General features: G+C 41.8%; 1 pseudogene; it reads left to right on the top strand.

Moving 5' to 3' along the window:
- The first annotated feature begins 5447 nt into the window (after nt 1-5447).
- LOC112670178 (ADP-ribosylation factor-like protein 1) lies at nt 5448-5989 on the top strand (annotated as a pseudogene).
- Nucleotides 5990-17432: the final 11443 nt, after the last annotated feature.

Here is a 17432-nt window from a genome sequence, read left to right as displayed (position 1 = left end):
TAAAAATTTATTACTAGAGAAAAGTGTCTTCTAAGATACATTATCTTGCTTACATGGTATGATAAACTGGCATATAATAAACAACATGCTATCTTCAATGTAGCTTTTGTCTTGAGTGATGCCATTAAGCCATTAAAGGCCAAGAAATTAAAAATAAGCCATAACATAAAATAATGTCATGAACTTGGAGAAGATTAAATGTTATTTAAATTATTTGTATATTAGTGTCTTATGAAACATAGAAGCTTAAAGGTATATTTAGATATTTCTAAGTCTCGAGTTACTACAAACTCAAAATGTCTTAAAATGAATCCTTAGTAATCCCTATTCATTCATTAATTCAACAAATATTTATGAAACTCCTATCACGTGCCAGGTTCTGGGCTTCAATTACCATTTTACACCATTACTTTCAAATTTATATCATCACCCCAGGCTTCTCTGCATTCCAAACCCACAGCACAGCCTTTACATTTCTGCTTGAGTATCTCAAGAATACCTCAAACCTAGCATGTCCAAACACCTGTGAGTCACCCCGCAACTGTCATTATTCTTCCAGTTTTTTCCTCTCAGAAAATGGCTCCACTTAATTGGCAGAGGCCGGACACTAAGTGGTTGTCCTTGATGTCTCTCCTTCTGTCCCTTGTCTTATCCAGTGACCTCACCTGTTGATTTTAACATTTAAATGTTTCTCATATCCATTCCCTTTATCCATCTTCATTCACCATCAGTCCAAACTACTATTACTACCTCATTTCTTGACAGGACTCCTAGCCTCAAACACATATGCTCAGCCCTCCACCTCACTCTACACCAAAGCCAAATCTGGTCAAGTCATTTCCTATCCCATCTCCACCCTTAAAAATCTGTGTTTCTTCAGTTAAAGAATAAAATCTCCAGAGTAGCCAGTGATGATTTTGCTTCTTCCTGTCTATTCTCATCTCATCCCATGCTCTCCCTCATTTTCTCTGCTCTTCCACACTGGCCTTTAAGTCCCTTGAGTGTGCCATGTTCCCTCTACCACAGGATCATTGCACATGCTAGTTTCATAGAGTCAGAATGCTTTTTGTCTCCTCTTTCCTCCCTTCTCTCTCCTCTTCTGCATAGTTCATCCATTCACTCACAAATATTTATTAAGGACCTATTACATACCAGCTGCTGAATTAGGGTGCTGAAGACCTAGTGATGAAATAAATGCCCCGCCCTCTTGAAGATTTCATTTTCATGAGCTGGACTCTGGTGGACTACTCTGACTTAGCTCAGTGTTCCTTCTTCAGAGAAGTCTGATCAAAGTAGATCAGGTCTCCCTGTTCTAAGTTCTCAAAACCTTGTGTACTCCTTCCTAGAACTTATTGCAGCTTGTAATTATGCATTTATTTGAGGGTTTACCTGAATAATGTCTGACTCACCCATTAGTCTGTAAGATTTCTTTCTTCCTTTCTTTTTTGTAAAGATTTATTTATTTATTTATTTATTTATTTATTTATGAGAGAGAGAGAGAGAGAGAGAGAGAGAGGCAGAGACACAGGCAGAGGGAGAAGCAGGCTCCATGCCGGGAGACTGCCGTGGGACTCAATCCCGGGACTCCAGGGATCCTGGGCCAAAGGCAGGCACCAAACCGCTGAGCCACGCAGGGATCCCCAGTCTGTAAGATTTCTTTAGGGTTGGGACAAGCCTGTTTTTTCTCATACAGTATGCTTGGGGCCTTATCACAGTGCTGTGTGCATAGAAAATCTTTGATCTAGTAAATATTTATTGATTAAATAAAATGTGGTAGAAGATGATCACCGCCCTGAGGTTCATCCAGTGAGAAGGCAGATGAATGAACAAATAACACAATAGAAGAATAATGCTATCTCAGAAGTACATACAAAAGCTGGAGGGACACATACAGTCCCTCATTTTATTATTTGTCTTTTAAATTGGGAAGACAAGCACATTTATATGCTGAAGGTTAATAACCAATGGAGAGAAAAAAAAAGATGCAGGAAGGAAAGGGCCTGATGCAGGGGCCACTTCCCTGGAGAGAGTGGGGATATAGTCCAGAGCTCCACAGAGGGACAGACATGGGTCTTGGTAATGCTTGGGGAACTCTGTCTGATGGTTTCTTTTTTCTTTTTTTTTTTCTTTTTTTTTTTTTAAGATTTATTTATTTATTCCTGAAAAACACAGAGAGAGAGAGGCAGAGATATAGGCAGAGGGAGCCTGATGCAGAACTTGATCCTGGGACCCTGGAGTCATGACCTGAGCCAAAGGCAGATGCTCAACCACTGAGCCACCCAGGTGCCCCAAGTCTGATGGTTTCAATTTCTTCGTGGAGTCATAGGCTAGATCTCTCTGGCTAGTACATAGCCACTTGCCACATGTGTCCACTAAGCCCTTTAAACATGACAAATTTAAGGATTTAAGGATTTAATTTTGCTGTAGCTGCAAAAGACATATCAAATTTTGGACTCAGTACAAAAAATAATGCAATATATCTCAGTAATCATATTATATTAACTATTTATTGAAATGATAATATAGTCAATTCTCATTATACATAGTAGTTATGTTCTGCAGAGTTGCCATGAACGCTAAATTAGCCAATAGTGAGAGCCATCAGTCTGGGGAAATAAAGTATTGGGAGCCTCTGGTCACATTTTTACCCTTAGATCAATACATATCCTTGTTTTATGTGATCTTGCTGGATTCACACATCACTTTGTGTATTTCTGTTTAACAATACCCTTATTTAGTATATATTGTCCCATTAACATTGAACTCACAGCTGATAGCTCTGTAACTCATACCTGAAGGAAGTTTATCCAATCTTAGATAAGCAAGAGCATGATACTTGGGAGCTGTTTTATTTTATTTTATTTTATTTTATTTTATTTTATTTTATTTTATTTTATTTTATTTTATTTTATTTTAAGATTTTATTTATTTATTCACGAGAGACACAGAGAGACAGAGAGAGAGGCAGAGACGCAGGCAGAGGGAGAAGCAGGCTCCATGCCAGGAGCCTGATGTGGGACTTGATCCCGGGACTCCAGGACCAAGCCCTGGGCCAAAGGCGGCGCTAAACAGCTGAGCCATCCAGATATCCCCTTGGGAGCTGTTTTAAACAACAAAATCACCACCACCACCAACAAAAAAAAAACAGAAAAGAGCAAAAAATATGTCCACAAAAAGGATACTTGTTTACTTATGACAGCTGAAACAGGAAGGCAGAGACTGCCTTGTTTGACCTCAGCTGGGAATGTGGGTGAACATTTTTTCATGAATTCTATTATTATTCTAAAAACCAAATTGCCCCCTTATGCCTTTGATGCTTCAGTTAGTTCCTGCTCATTAATGCACACAACATTATTAATTTTTCCATAGCAATGCTCTATATTCTCTTCGTAACTTGGTCTGGTGTCTTATTAAATTTCTGGCCAGCTGTCTGTTCAGCAGATGTCTTCATTAGGCTGCCTGGGACAACTCTAGGAGCTTTCCCTATGAGGTTCTGGCCAAGTCCAAAGCTATTGGTGCCCTTGAATGGCTTACACATTTTTTTTCCCCTAAAATGAACTTCCTTGAGTCTCATCAGGCAATCATGCCAAACAGCAGTCCGTTTTGCTGCATGCTCTTTACGCTTTGTGAACTAAATCAGTGGGATCCCAGCAGATGCCAGTACCTCCCAGGACAGGTCTAAGATGTCTGGCAGGGTTTTATGCTGATGGACCCTGCAATTCTAACACCAATGCATTCACCCCATGTTTTTTTCTTGCTGTTTTCTGATTTCTTCTGGGGTTATTCACAACAACCACCCTCCAGCTATCTTGCAGACTTGATGCAGATGTTTTTAATCAACATTTTTTTCTGATTATAAAACTAATAATCTAGAAAAATTGGAAAATATAAAAAGAACAGAGAAAAATAATTAAGTAATTTTAATACTTATATCCTTGCCACACAGAGGGAACAAGTCTTAATATTTTCCTGGCAGCCATTAGTAGCCTTTTATGTGGCTTCACCAGCAATGGATAATGTCTAGGGCATAGGGGCAGGAGAAAAGCTGATGCCAATTAGTGTCTGCACCTGAGGGTCAAATATGAGCCCATGTGAAGGTCTCTTCTGGAAGAACTTTTAAAGGGGAGTCCCATATTCTGCATGTGCAGATGGAGGCAAGAACAGACATTCTGGCATATAAATACTAGTGTGACAGCATTTGTGTTTGTAGGCTGGTGACGTCTTGGATGTTCCAAATCTGTGTTTCTTCTTCCAACTTCTCTAATAAAATTGGGATATATTCTATGTATACTATCTTGTATTCTGCTCTTTTTCACTTAACAGTGTAATTTTCTCATGCTCTTAAGTACCTATTTTGAAAAAGCAAGCATGGGGAAAAGAGGGAGATCATCCCTGCCAGCAATCTCTCCAGACATAAATACTCTGCATCACCAATATTTAGTATATGGGAAAGGTAAAATAGGAAGAAGAGAGAACATGGATATCTGTTTATCTGAAAATAATTGATGTTCATAATCAATGAATCTGTAGTTATTGAGTTCTGACTTTTGCTAGGGAAGCAAAAAGACAGACTTTGTCTCAAGAAACTTCAAATCTGGGATACAAGATTTGAACTAATAAAAAAATTAAATAATACAGAAGTTTAAAAAATAATAATAATGCAGAAGTTAAGTAACATCTAATAATAGCATAAATATTTCACAGAAAGCTGATGCTAATAAGTGGTACAAATAATAATCAGTCATAAAATAATCATTGCTGGGAAGAACGTTTGGAATCAAGTCACCCAAACTTTCTCATTTGTACCACTGAGTGGGCACACCACACACTGGATAGTTTGTCTGTCTCCTCTACCCATGACCCACCCCTGCTTCTCAGCCCCTTGGGGATAATGGGCCATTGCCATAAGTCAGGGCTTCTCCAGACAGAAGGAGAACTGATTTTAAGCACTCAATAAAATTTGTGGAAATAAAATGGAATTGAATGTGTCAGGCACACCTCTGTACCCCCCAGTGCTTTATAATATATGAGATCAATGAATGAAGACAGAACAAACAGACAATGACAGGTGCTTGGGAAGAGGGAAGAATACAAGCTCTCATGTTCAAAACATGATCCATCACGTATTGATTGCACTGTCTTGGGAAAATTAGTGAATGATGCTGGGTCTTTCTAGTCAGTGTATAAATCTAGCTGGGGAATATTTCTGGCCTTATTATACAGCATTTTTCTAAACCTATTTTAAATCTACCATTTCTGAGATTGCTGATCCCTGTGCATAGTCGCTGCGGCCCATCGCCCCTGCTGGGAGTCCCACCTGGAAGCTGCTGGTGGACCTGACTTCCAAGGGAGCCAGCTGGAGCCAGAGGCCAAGGTGAGGCAGAGGTGGCAGGAGTCGAGGCCGGAGTCTGTCTCTGACCACTGACAAAGGCGACAGGAAGCTCATCATGGGTGGCTTTTTATCAAATATTTTGTCTAGTCTTGTTTGGAACCCCAAGAAATGAGGATTTTAATTTTGAGATTGTATGGAGCAGGAAAAATGTAATTTTGTACAGATTGCAGGTTGGAGAAGTGGTTACTACTATTCCTACCATCGGATTTAATGTTGGGACAGTAATATATGAGAACCTTAAATCCCAAGTCTGGGATTGAGGAGGACAGACAAGGCTCATGCCATACTGGAGATGTCATTATTCAAACACGGATACAGTCGTTTCTATAGTAGACAGTTGTGACCGAACCAAACTGGCATTCCCACGTCAGAGTTAGTGGCTATGCTGGAGAAAGAAGAGCTGAGAAAAGCCATTTTGGTGGTGTTTACAAATAAGCAGGGCATGCAGCAGGCCGTGACTCCATTAGAGATGCCAATTCTCTTGAGTTACCAGCACTGAAGGACCCACAGCGACAGATATGCAAACCTTCAGCAACCCAAGTCACTGGCTTCAATGAGGCAATGAGATGGTTAGCTGGAACATTAAAGAACACATAATAGGGACGCCTGGGTGGCTCAGTGGTTGAGAGTCTGTCTTCAGCTCAGGTAGTGATCCTGGGGTCCTGGGATCGAGTCCCACATCTGGATCCCCGCAGGGAGCCTGCTTCTCCCTCTGCCTGTGTCTCTGCCTCTCTGTGTGTGTCTCTCATGAATAAATAAATAAAATCTTAAAAAAAAAAGAACACATAATAGCTCAGTCCCTGCTGGCATTCTGAAATGAAGACCACATCACATATCCCTTGGGAAATGTGTACTTCATGCTACTAAATATTAAAAGTGTGATTGTTGGCATATACTGAGCTGATTGCCATATGTGTAATAAATATAAAATATAACTATTAGGTTAGGTAACTCACCATTATTGAACCAACTGAATGTCTGTTCTGTGTAATGTAAAATCCTTCCTTGCTTTCTTGTGTTAAGTATATGTTCTATTTGTATGGAATTCTTAATTCCAATAGAGTCCTGTTAAAGACTCTATTCTTACCGAGGAAAAAACCCTCCTATTTTTTAATTAGTAGGTGCAGCTTGTTTGTATAAACACTAATAAATATGTTAACTCAAAAAAAAAAAAACCCACTACCTTTTCTTTTATCTTTTGGTTTAACTTCATTATTTCATTATTCATCTAATGTGTATCATCACTACAGTTCTCTGATATTTTGACAATGGTTTGAACTTGGGTAACCATGAGAATAGAGATCACAATGATGCCAGAAGAATAAACTGGTTTTGAAGGAATGTCAAGACTTGCACCTGTAGTAGTTAGGTAGGGCTGCCATAACAATGGACTGGCTTCTAACAAGAACAGTGTCCTGAACAAACCCATCCCTTCCTTTATCATCCCTTAGTTTTCCTTCCTCTTTCCTCTCTCAAAGTGCGTATTATGTTAATCTATACTTGCTTGTATTTTCTAAACATCTTGGTAATGGCTAATCTTGCTTCCTTAATCAGATAGTAAGTTATCTGTGCTTTTTCTTATTTTTGAGGACAAGCTGGAGCACTGTAAGGGACCCCTTGTTGGATGAGTATGGGAGATTGTTCCCGGCTTGGCCCTCCCAGGGTTAGGTAAATGGAAGGAGGAGAAACCCAACATTGTTCATTGATCAAGATTTCTGAGGGAGGTTTTTACAGCTGAAATGGGAGGTCAGCTGATAGAGGAGGTTCTACTCCCTAACCCTGGACAGTATGACGAAAGGCTATATCTGACAATGCGACCAAGAACAGTGTGACCTAGTAACTGCTCTAGGCAAAGGGCAGGAAGGGTCTGCTCAGTGCAATAGCCTGTCTACTCATACTACCCCTCTGTGACCACTTCAAGTGTTCCATTTGGAGGAGGAATACTACATTAAGTTTCTTGAGGAATCTCATTTTTTAGAAGGTTCTGTAAAATAAACCTAAGAAGCTACTGGAATCTCTCCCACTGCCACTTTATACTCTGAACAGAATTTTCAAGAAAGAAAGGGCTTAGAATGCCCTACTCTCCAGGATCTTCTCAGATCTATGGATTGACCTGAACCTGGGGCAGACCACATGGTCAGTCCTGAAGCTGCTCTAAAGAGGGGCTGTTCAAGGACACCCAGCAGTTTAATAGGCCACACAATAACCCCTGGCCCTAGCACGAACAGTGGCATTCAGCTGGCCTGAACTAGGATGATGCTTAATGGTTCACTCAATGCCTTAAAAGTTTCCAGCTGTTGCCCTGACTTCTCATAAGAAAATCCTGAAGTCCTAGACAAACAAAACCCAGGTGCAGAACAAAATTAAGTACATGGTTCTATCAGTAGTTCACACTGCTGCACCTCTAGCTTATTATGTGCCATCCTCTTAATTCCATCAGGACTTTCTTCTACCTAATAATTTCATACTGCTCAGTGATTAATTATCTACATGTTGTAGGGACTGCTTTAAAAGCTGGTATATTCATAAGTAGTGACTGTCCACTTGCAGAAATATGGTGAGACTTTCGGAGTAATGGACCAGGGATCTTTGAGTTAGCTGACGTAGACATTTGTTTTGGTTTCCCACCTCATTTGTGCCACAAATATTTAGGTGCCTACTATATGCAGGGCACCAGATGGAGACATGGCATCAGCCATGAGCATCTCAAAGTCCTCGCTCTCCTGGAACCTATATTCTAGCAAGATGAGATAGACAGTATACAAAGAAACAAATGCATATGTACTGTGATGTCAGGTATGATGCATTATAAAGAAAATCTAGAAGTGGTGTGATGAGGGTTGCTACTTGAGGTTACATTGTCAGTATGTGGGGGGGATACTTTAAAAATTTTTTTTTTTTTTATTCATGAGAGACACAGAGAAAGAGAGAGAGAGAGAGGCAGAGACACAGGGAGAGGGAGAAGCAGGCTTCATGCAGGGGGCCTGACGTGGGACTCAATCCTGGGTCTCCAGGATCACGCCCTGGGCCGAAGGCAGGCGCTAAACCGCTGAGCCACCTGGGCTGCCTGGGGATACTTTTTCTGATGGCAGTTAAGTAAAGAGAGTGTAGTGAGGAAATAATTTGTGCAGATACATAGGGATAAGCATTCTGAGCAGGGGGATCAGCAAATGCAAATGACTGACCAGAGTCAAGGGTATGCCTGGTCTGTTTAAGGCAAAGTTGGGAGGTCTGTATGGAATGAGGGAAGAATAGCAGGAGTTGAGGGTAATAGGGTCTAGATCCCACTGGGCCTTATAAGTCACATCAAAGATTCAGAATTTCTCTGGGTATAATGGGAAGCCACTGGGGGATACTGAACATGAAATTATTAACTTGACATTTTAAAAGCATCAGCCTGGCTTCTACTTGAGGAATCAGGAAGCAAGACTGGAAGCAGAGAGAAGGTGATGGCAGTGATTCATGAGGTAGATAATGTCAGCAGAGATGAGGGTACACTAGTCTGATTTGGGATAATTTGTGAACCTAGAGTTCATCGGGGTTTGCTGACAGATTGGATTAGGGTTGCCAGAGAGAGAAAATCAAGAGGTATTGATATAAATTGAAGTCATTGGTAATCTTCCAATTCTTGAGTTGGGTGATAGGTTTGTGCATTCATTAGATTAGTCTGTGTTACGTTTTACACATATAGTTTATATTATTTTTTCTATGAGTCAAATGTTACATTTAAAAACATTTCAAATTTAATAAAGAGAATGGAAAGAAAGGAACTGGAGATAGCGAATGCAGATCTTTCTTTCAAGGAGAACTGCTGCTAGGAGAATGGTCTTGGGGAGGCATGAAGGGGAATGTGGTGTCACTCCAATACAGCAGCCTGAGTTTCTGATAGAAATAATCTCCCAGTAAAAAGGGGGGTGGGAATGATAATGGAGGGGGAGAGAAGGGGAACTTCAAGAATAGAGTTCCTTCTTACAGGAGGGGATGGGATGAGAATCCAGGGATGAGACGCAGTTGACTCTGGATGGCGCAGGGCTTTTCTACATTGTGATAAGATGGAAAGCAGAGTATAAGCACAGATGCATGTGGGATGGTAGATTTGTTGAGAGGTTGTGAAATTTATTTTCCAATCATTTCTGTCTTCTCAGTGAAAAAAGAAGCAAGGTCAGCATCTGAGAGTGGGAATGAGGGAGGGGGTGTTAGAGTTTGAAGAAAGAGGAGAAGCTATGAATTAGGAAATGGGAGAGAAATGACATGGAAATGAGCAGGGTGGCTGGGCTGGGCTGAAGGCCCATGTGTGGCAATAAATTTTGAGATAACCCGCCTGGTGGATTTTTTTTTTCCAACCTTGTTCAGCTGTTCAGAGGTGGAAAAGGAGTAGAGAGTTGAGTTTCACCAGGATTTTTTGGGGTTTTGTTTTTGTTTTTTGCAGACTACTCCTTTGAAGGGAGAAGGGTAGGGTCTTGAGAAAGAATGCAAGGGTGTGATTATAATGGTGGACAAAGGAATCTCAGCTCTAGAAGGAAGGGAGTGAGATCATGGGCAAGGTTGGGATATGGCAGTGACAAGGTGTAGGGTCAGAGGATTCCTAGTCCTAGTGGAGCTGTAGAATTGTTGCCAGGCAAGTTCTGGTAGGAGTAAGACAGAAAGTTGGCAGAGGGTGGTTAGAGAGTAGGGCATCTAAAGCTGAGATGTCATGGGGCACTGGGTGGCTCAGTGGTTGAGCATCTGCCTTTGGCTCAGGTTGTGATCCTGGGGTCCTGGGATCAAGTCCTGCATCAGGCTCCCCACAGAGAATCTGCTTATCCCTCTACCTATGTCTCTGCCTCTCTCTGTCTCTCATGAATAAATAAATAAAATCTTTTTAAAAATTGAGATGTTAGAGGTGGTGAAGCTATTGACAACAATGAAGTCAAGAGTACGACATGAATGTCTGTGGAAAAAGCAGGTTGGAGACCAGGAGCATTGGGGATCTGTGAATTTTGAGGTCAGAGTGTTGAAGAGAAAGAGTCCATGGGCAAATTAAATCACCTTAAGGGTGATAAAAGTAGTAGTAGAGAGAAGGACTGAGTTGGATGCTGAGGTCTTCAGTGAATGAGGAGGAGCTCACGTGGTTGCAGAGGAACAGCTCACATGGTTGTGAAGGAGGACCTGCAGATGTTGCAGTCTGATGGGTTGCCTTTGAAAGCCCCAGGGGTTGCCAGGAAGCATAAGGACCAAGGAGACTCCTGCCTGACTCTGCTTTCCCATAGTTATTGGTTTTCTTTCCATTGCTCTGCTCAAGTGCCTGCTTACACATTAAGATCTGAGGTATGGGGATCCCTAGGTGGCGCAGCGGTTTGGCGCCTGCCTTTGGCCCAGGGCGCGATCCTGAAGACCCAGGATCGAATCCCACGTCGGGCTCCCGGTGCATGGAGCCTGCTTCTCCCTCTGCCTGTGTCTCTGCCTCTCTCTCTCTCTCTGTGACTATCATAAATAAATAAAAATTAAAAAAAAAAAAAGATCTGAGGTATGTTCATTCTTTTTTTTTTTTTTTTTGGTATGTTCATTCTTTAAAACTCAATTGCCTTTTGGAGAAGTGACTAAATGAGTTATTTTTTTAGTATAGGTGTCCATGACCAAGACTGGGTGTAGGGAGGGGCATTAGGCTGCTCAGGAGAACGTCCCGGTGGAGTCAGGAGTGTGGCTGGCTGAGAAGCTGCTTTTCTCTCTCTCTCTCTCTCTCTCTTATTTATTTATATGAGAGACACACAGAGAGAGGCAGACATAGGTATAGGATGCAGAACTCAATCCCAGGACCCCAGGATCATGCCCTGAGCCAAAGGCAGATGCTCAACCACTGAGCTGCCAAGGCGTCCCAAGAAGGTGCTTCTCTCATCACACTTGGAGCAGTAGATTGGGACAAATGGAGCCAGGGCCTCAAGGCCAAGGTAAAGAGACGAGATGCTGACCTCTTTGCAAGGAAGGTCCTTAAAGGCTTTCTAAGCAGTTTCAAAATAAGGCTTTGGAAGAATAACTAGCAGAGAATGGAGTGGGAGAGACTGAGGACAGGAGAGCCAGCTGAGAGGCTTTAGCAGCAATGGTTATGGAGCTGAATGGGAGGGGAAAGGTGTGGAAGGAAGGAAGGAAGGAAGGAAGGAAGGAAGGAAGGAAGGAAGGAAGGAAGGAAGGAAGGGAGGGAGGGAGGAGAGGGCAAATACAGGCGATATTTTGAGGAAAGAACTGGCATCATCTATCTGATTATTGCATATTGGAGATGAGGGAAAAGAAGAATGAGAGATGACTCCAAGGTGGTAAGCCCGGTGATGGGAAAATATTGTCATTACCTGAAGAAACAGAGCAATGAGCAGGGAGGCTAGATTTGGAAGCAGAGTTGTTTCATTTTTGAAAAAAAAAATTTTTTTTTTTACTTCCTAAAGGAACACACCGTTACTGTGTCCTTGTATCATAAAATATAAGGAAATAAAAAGAAAATGATTAGAGGTAAAATCTTAGTATATAATTTTGGTATACATGTCGGTATACCTTGGACATTTTGTGGAAAATAATTAGAAGTAAAATTTTGATATACATTTTGGTATGGATATATTTGTGAGAATCTTAAAGCATATGTTAAATCATATTTTACCTGAAATTGCACAATCTGCTTTTTTTTTTAAGATTTATTTATTTGAGAGAGAGAGGTTGGGGGAGAGGCAGAGGAAGAGAGAGAATCTCAAGCAGACTCCCTGCTTAGCATGGAGCCCACCATGGGGCTTAGTTTCACAACCCTGAGATCATGACCTGAGCTGAAACCAAAAGTCAGACACTTGACTGACTGAGCCCCGCAGGGACCCTGCAAAACCTGCTTTTTAAATGGTTAATCTGTTGGAAACCTTCTATATCATTGCATGTCTACTACAATGCCATTTTGAATAACCATATAGTAGTCCACTGTACAGGTAATTTATTATACCAACTCTATCTTGTTGGATATTTAGGGTGTTCCAATTCTTTTGCTATATTCAATTCTTTTCAGTAGCTATGCTTAGAGCTAAATATTTGTTCATGGTCACGATTCTTTTTTTTTCTTTCATTCCTTTATTCTCCAAATACACATTGAGCACAAAGCCCTCGGGATCAAAAGTAGATGTGATCCAGTCCTGAACTTTAAGGTTCATGTGGTTCAGGGCAGGGAAACAGGGAAGCAGACCTAAATTTACAAGGCGAGCTCTACAATCCAATTCTCTAATTTCCAAGAACATTATATTGTTTCAAATTTAATTTAAAATTCCTATCTTCAACACTTTATAAAATATTGTGATAATTTCTTTAGTTTAATTTTTTAAAAAAGATTTTATTTATTCATGAGAGACACAGAAAGAGGCAGAGACACAGGCAGAGGGAGAAGCAGGCTCCCTGAGGGGAGCCCAATGTGGGACTCCATCTCTGGACCTGGGATCATGACCTGAGCCAAAGGCAGATGCTCAACCTCTGAACCACCCAGGTGTCCTGGGTTAATTTTTAGAGATGAAATTGTGATTTAACATTTTAAGATTTCAATCTGTGTTTCCCAGTTGCTCTTCAGAGAGGCTGCATCCCAGGAATGGTGCGGCAGAGCCTGAAGACCCTCCCCTGTCACCCATTCTTGGTCCTTTCTAGGAGCAACAGATACCCTCCAAGTATAGCTGGGCACTCAGCTTTCCAGCTTTAGAGTAATGTCCCATGTCCCTTTGCAACTCAGTATGGCCGTGTAACCTTATTTTGCCATGTGGGATGTGTAAGAAAGGATGAGTACAACTTCTGGTTCCTTCCTGTAGAGATGCTTACTCGGGACAGTCTCTTGTCCATTCCTTTGTTAATGGCTGAGAAATGCTGACAACAGGGGCCGTCTTGGAAACGTGGGCTGGGGATGGCTAAACCAGCACAATCCCTGGATTTTCTCCCCCTGGATTGTCCTGTAAGGGAGAATTAAATTTCTATATTGTTTAAGCTCCTGGCCTGTTGTTCTTAGACCAGCTTAGCTGGCCCCAAACTCATATACACAGCATCTAAGACTATCTCTTAGCCTGTTGACACTTTGCCCAAGAATATATTCTTTTTTAATGTAAAGTTTCTTTCGCAAAGAATTGTACCTTTTTTTATTTACATGGTTAATGGTTATGGAATTATGTTGAACTAATTAATTGTGATTTTAACAAGCAGTTCAACAGTTTGCTTCCTGGTTGAACCCATGCTCCCAATTTAACCTGGGATTAACCTTTACTCCTCTTTCTCAACCTCATATCTAATCTGTCGGGAAATTCTTGGCTCCACTTTCCAAATATCTAGAATCTGACTATTTCTTGCCACTTCTACTGCTACTACCCTGCTCCCAGCCCCCTTACCTGCCATTTTTTCCCAAATGAGCAGGCAAAGTAATCCTTGAGAAGCCACTGAGTTCATGTCACTCCCCTGCTCGAACCCTCCAGCAGCTTGCCATGGTACTCAGTGTAAGAGCCAACATTCTCTGTTCCTGCCCAGATGGCTTCCTTGCTGGTCCTGAATGGGCTGGGCCTACCCTGAGCTGCAGCCATTTGCATTGGCTGTTCCCTGTGTCATTTATTCTTTGTCTAGATATAGCCATGGCTCACTTCCTCACCTCCTTTGGGTCTCTGTTGAAATGCTACCCTTCAGCAAAGCTCATTTTGACCCTGTTAACTACTGCAGCCACTCCATATCAGCTGCACAGTCCTGTTTTTTCTTTCTTGACTACAAATTTATCTCCCTATAGCACGTCACCTCCTGAGGTGCTATGTACTAAACAGTTTACTTAATATGCTTATTGTTTATTCTCCATCTTCACTAGAATGTAAATGGTGCAAGGGTAAGGGTTTTGTTTATTTTCTTCACTGCTCCATGCCAAATGCATAGTACAATACCTGGCACATAGTAAATGTATTTGTTTCCTACTGCTGATGTAACAAATTGTCAAAATGTAGCGGCTTAAAACAACACACATTTATTAACTTACAGTTCAAAATCAAAGTGTTGGCAGGGTCATGTTCCCTCTGCAGGTTTTAGGGAGTAATATACCTCCTTGCTTTTTTTCACCTCTAAAGGCTGTGCCTATTCCTGGTTCATGTTCCTATCTCAAGACCAGCTCTGCTGGCATCACCTCATTGCCTTCCCTGAATCTGGCTTTCCTGCCCATCTAGTTCCCCTATAAGGGTCCTTGGGATTACACTGGGCTGACTGGAGCATTAGTCAACTTGGGCTGCCCAACAGCCAAACACCATAGAATAGGTGGCTCACACAACAGAACTGAACTTTCTCATAGTTCCAGAGGCTAGAAATCTGAGGTTAGGGTGCCAGCATGATGGGGTTCAGGAGAGAGCTATCTTTGTGGCTTGCAGATAGCTCACTTCTTGCTGTGTTCTCACTGGTAGAAAGAGAGGAAGAAGGGGAGCTAGAGAGAGAGAGAGAGAGAGAGAGAGAGAGAGAGAGAAAGCTCTCTGGTGTCTTTTATGAAGGCACTAATCCCCTCCTGAGATCCCCTCTCTCATGACCTCATCTAAACCTAATTATCACCCAAAGACCTCATCTCCAAATACTATCACGTTAAGGGTTATGGCTTCCTTGTATGAATTTTGAAGGGACACAATTCAGTTCACAGCAACTAGATAATCCAAGACAATCTCTCTCTCTCTCTCTCTCTCAATCCTTAGTGACATCTGCTGTATGAATCCTTTTCATATTCATAGGTTCCAGGAATTAGAACGTGGGACATCTTTGTGGGCGCCATATAACTGCCTATCACAGTAAGTGATCAGTAAGTATTTGTTAAATGAGTGAATAAAGTCTTTGTAATATTAAATACATTTCTGGTTTAGGTCTGGTTGCTGTACATTTAGTCCTAGTATAGGCCAGACTGTCCTCACCTCTGGTGTTCTAGTGGCTAATTATTCCTTGGGGACCTTGGTGTGACAGTGCCCTCCTCCTCCTCCCTTGGTCTAGTGACACAGCCTCAGGTCAGCTCCTGTAAACTATTCCTTGTCAGATCTCCATCCACGGAGCTTCAGTCAGCTAGCTGTAAAATATGAACTGATAATGGCTCTCATCTCATTCCCTACTTCTGCTTTTTAGGCCTCTCGATGCTCTAAATATCTTGTAGCCTGTACCACAATCTTGTCTCTCAGTGCCCATCGGTCTCCTCTAACACCACCTATGTATGGGTCATGCTTCAAGGGCCCCTGGGCAGCCTCTCCCCCTCCTCTACGGGAAGCCGGGCTGAGTGTTGGCACTTCAGTGACCATAATTTGGAGGAGTAGGTTTTTTGAGAGCGAGTGGTCACAAGCTCAATCATTGTAGTCACTGCAGCACCCAAGCAGAGATGTAAACTGCCATCCATTTGTTTATTTGTGTCACCAGAGTTTAGGGCACGTTCCATGGGGCATGAGGGCACTAAGCTCTGCCCTTGAGAAGTTCACTGTGGATCAGATGTCACAGGAGCACAGATGAGAATGGGAGGTTGGTGTGTGCTTCCTCCAAACCACAGGGAATGCTGCTCTAAGCTAGAGGCTCTGCCTGGTTCCTGGGGGCAGAACCAAGACCCTCTGGTAGAAGGTACAATGAGGCAGATTCTTAGGAATGAGCAATATTTGGTTTTGTTGTAAGTGTCCAACAATGCTGCGGAGTCTTCACCAGGTGGTGACTTCCCTGTCATAGGAATTGTTCAGGCAGGGGGCATGAGGGAGCCAGAGGAAACTCCACGCATACCTGGTGGGAGATGAGGTCCTATGACCTCAAGCTTCTTTCCAAGTCTAAGATTCTGGTTTTGATGAGGTTGAGGTGCCAGGCTGATAAAGCCACAGGATTGGTTCTCTGTCAGCTGCAAACAACGAAACCCATTGTGGCTTATTTCAGCAGAGAAGGGATTTGTTTATTAAAAGACATTAAGTTATTCACACAATGGGATACTTTTCAAAGCCCAGTGGAGGCCTAGCTTCCAGAAAAGGGAAACCACTTCCACCCACTCCTGTTGCCACCAAGTGCTGGGGGTGGGGGTGGGGGTGCACCTGGGTGGCTCGGTGGTTGAGCATCTATCTGCCTTTGGCTCCAGTCATGATCCTGGGGTCCTGGGATCCAGTCCTGCATCAGAGCCCGGCTGCTTCTCCCTCTACCTATGTCTCTGCTTCTCTCTGTATCTCTCATGAATAAATAAATAAAATCTTAAAAAAAGAAAAAGTGTTGGGTGCTGGGTCACCAAGAAGAAGTAGGAAATGATTGCTGAGACCTGGCTCTCCTCTCCCCTCCCTCCCTTCCCTTTCTATGTTGCTTGCATCCATTCCTCAACCCTCTGTTCTTTCTTTCTTTCTTTCTTTCTTTCTTTCTTTCTTTCTTTCTTTCTTTTCTCTTTCTTTCTTTCTTTCTTTTTTTTCTTTTCTTTCTTTCTTTCTTTCTTTCTTTCTTCTTTCTTCTTTCTTCTTTCTTTCTTTCTTTCTTTCTTTTTTCTTTTCTTTCTTTCTTCTTTCTTTCTTTCTTTCTTTCTTTCTTTCTTTCTTTCTTTCTTCTCTTTTTTTCTTCTTTGATATTGCTTTCATTGGAACATGAGTTCCACATTTGGAATTTCTCTTTATATTTCCTATCTCTTCTCTGGGACATAAATAGAATTGAAAAGAAGAGGTAGGGAAATTAGTGATTCCATTCATACAGCATCACTCTGCCCACTGGTACTACACAACTGAGATAATCCTTATAGGATTATTTAACCCACCTTTTTTTTTTTGTTTGCTCTCTTTTTTTTTCCTCCCTCCTCAGAGTTAAGAGATGGGCAGAAAGTATTTATGAAGTAAAAAATAAAAGGAAAAAAAAAAACCCTCTCCTCTAATTCCATGCCTCAGAGGTACACATTTGGCATTTCTTCAACCAGGAGATTAAAAAAAGAAATCTAAATTTGTAACATAACGTATGTAAATTTCCCGAGTTGAGGGCATTGGGGACTTTTTTTTTTTAATTTTTTGTTTTATTGGAGTTCAATTTGCCAACATATAGCATATCATCCAGTGCTCATCCCATCAAGTGC

This window comes from Canis lupus, chromosome 25 (genome assembly GCF_003254725.2).
Source record: "Canis lupus dingo isolate Sandy chromosome 25, ASM325472v2, whole genome shotgun sequence".
Lineage (NCBI taxonomy): Eukaryota > Metazoa > Chordata > Mammalia > Carnivora > Canidae > Canis > Canis lupus.
The sequence above is the reverse complement of the archived record's forward strand: the minus strand, read 5'-3'. Positions and strand labels throughout refer to the sequence as shown.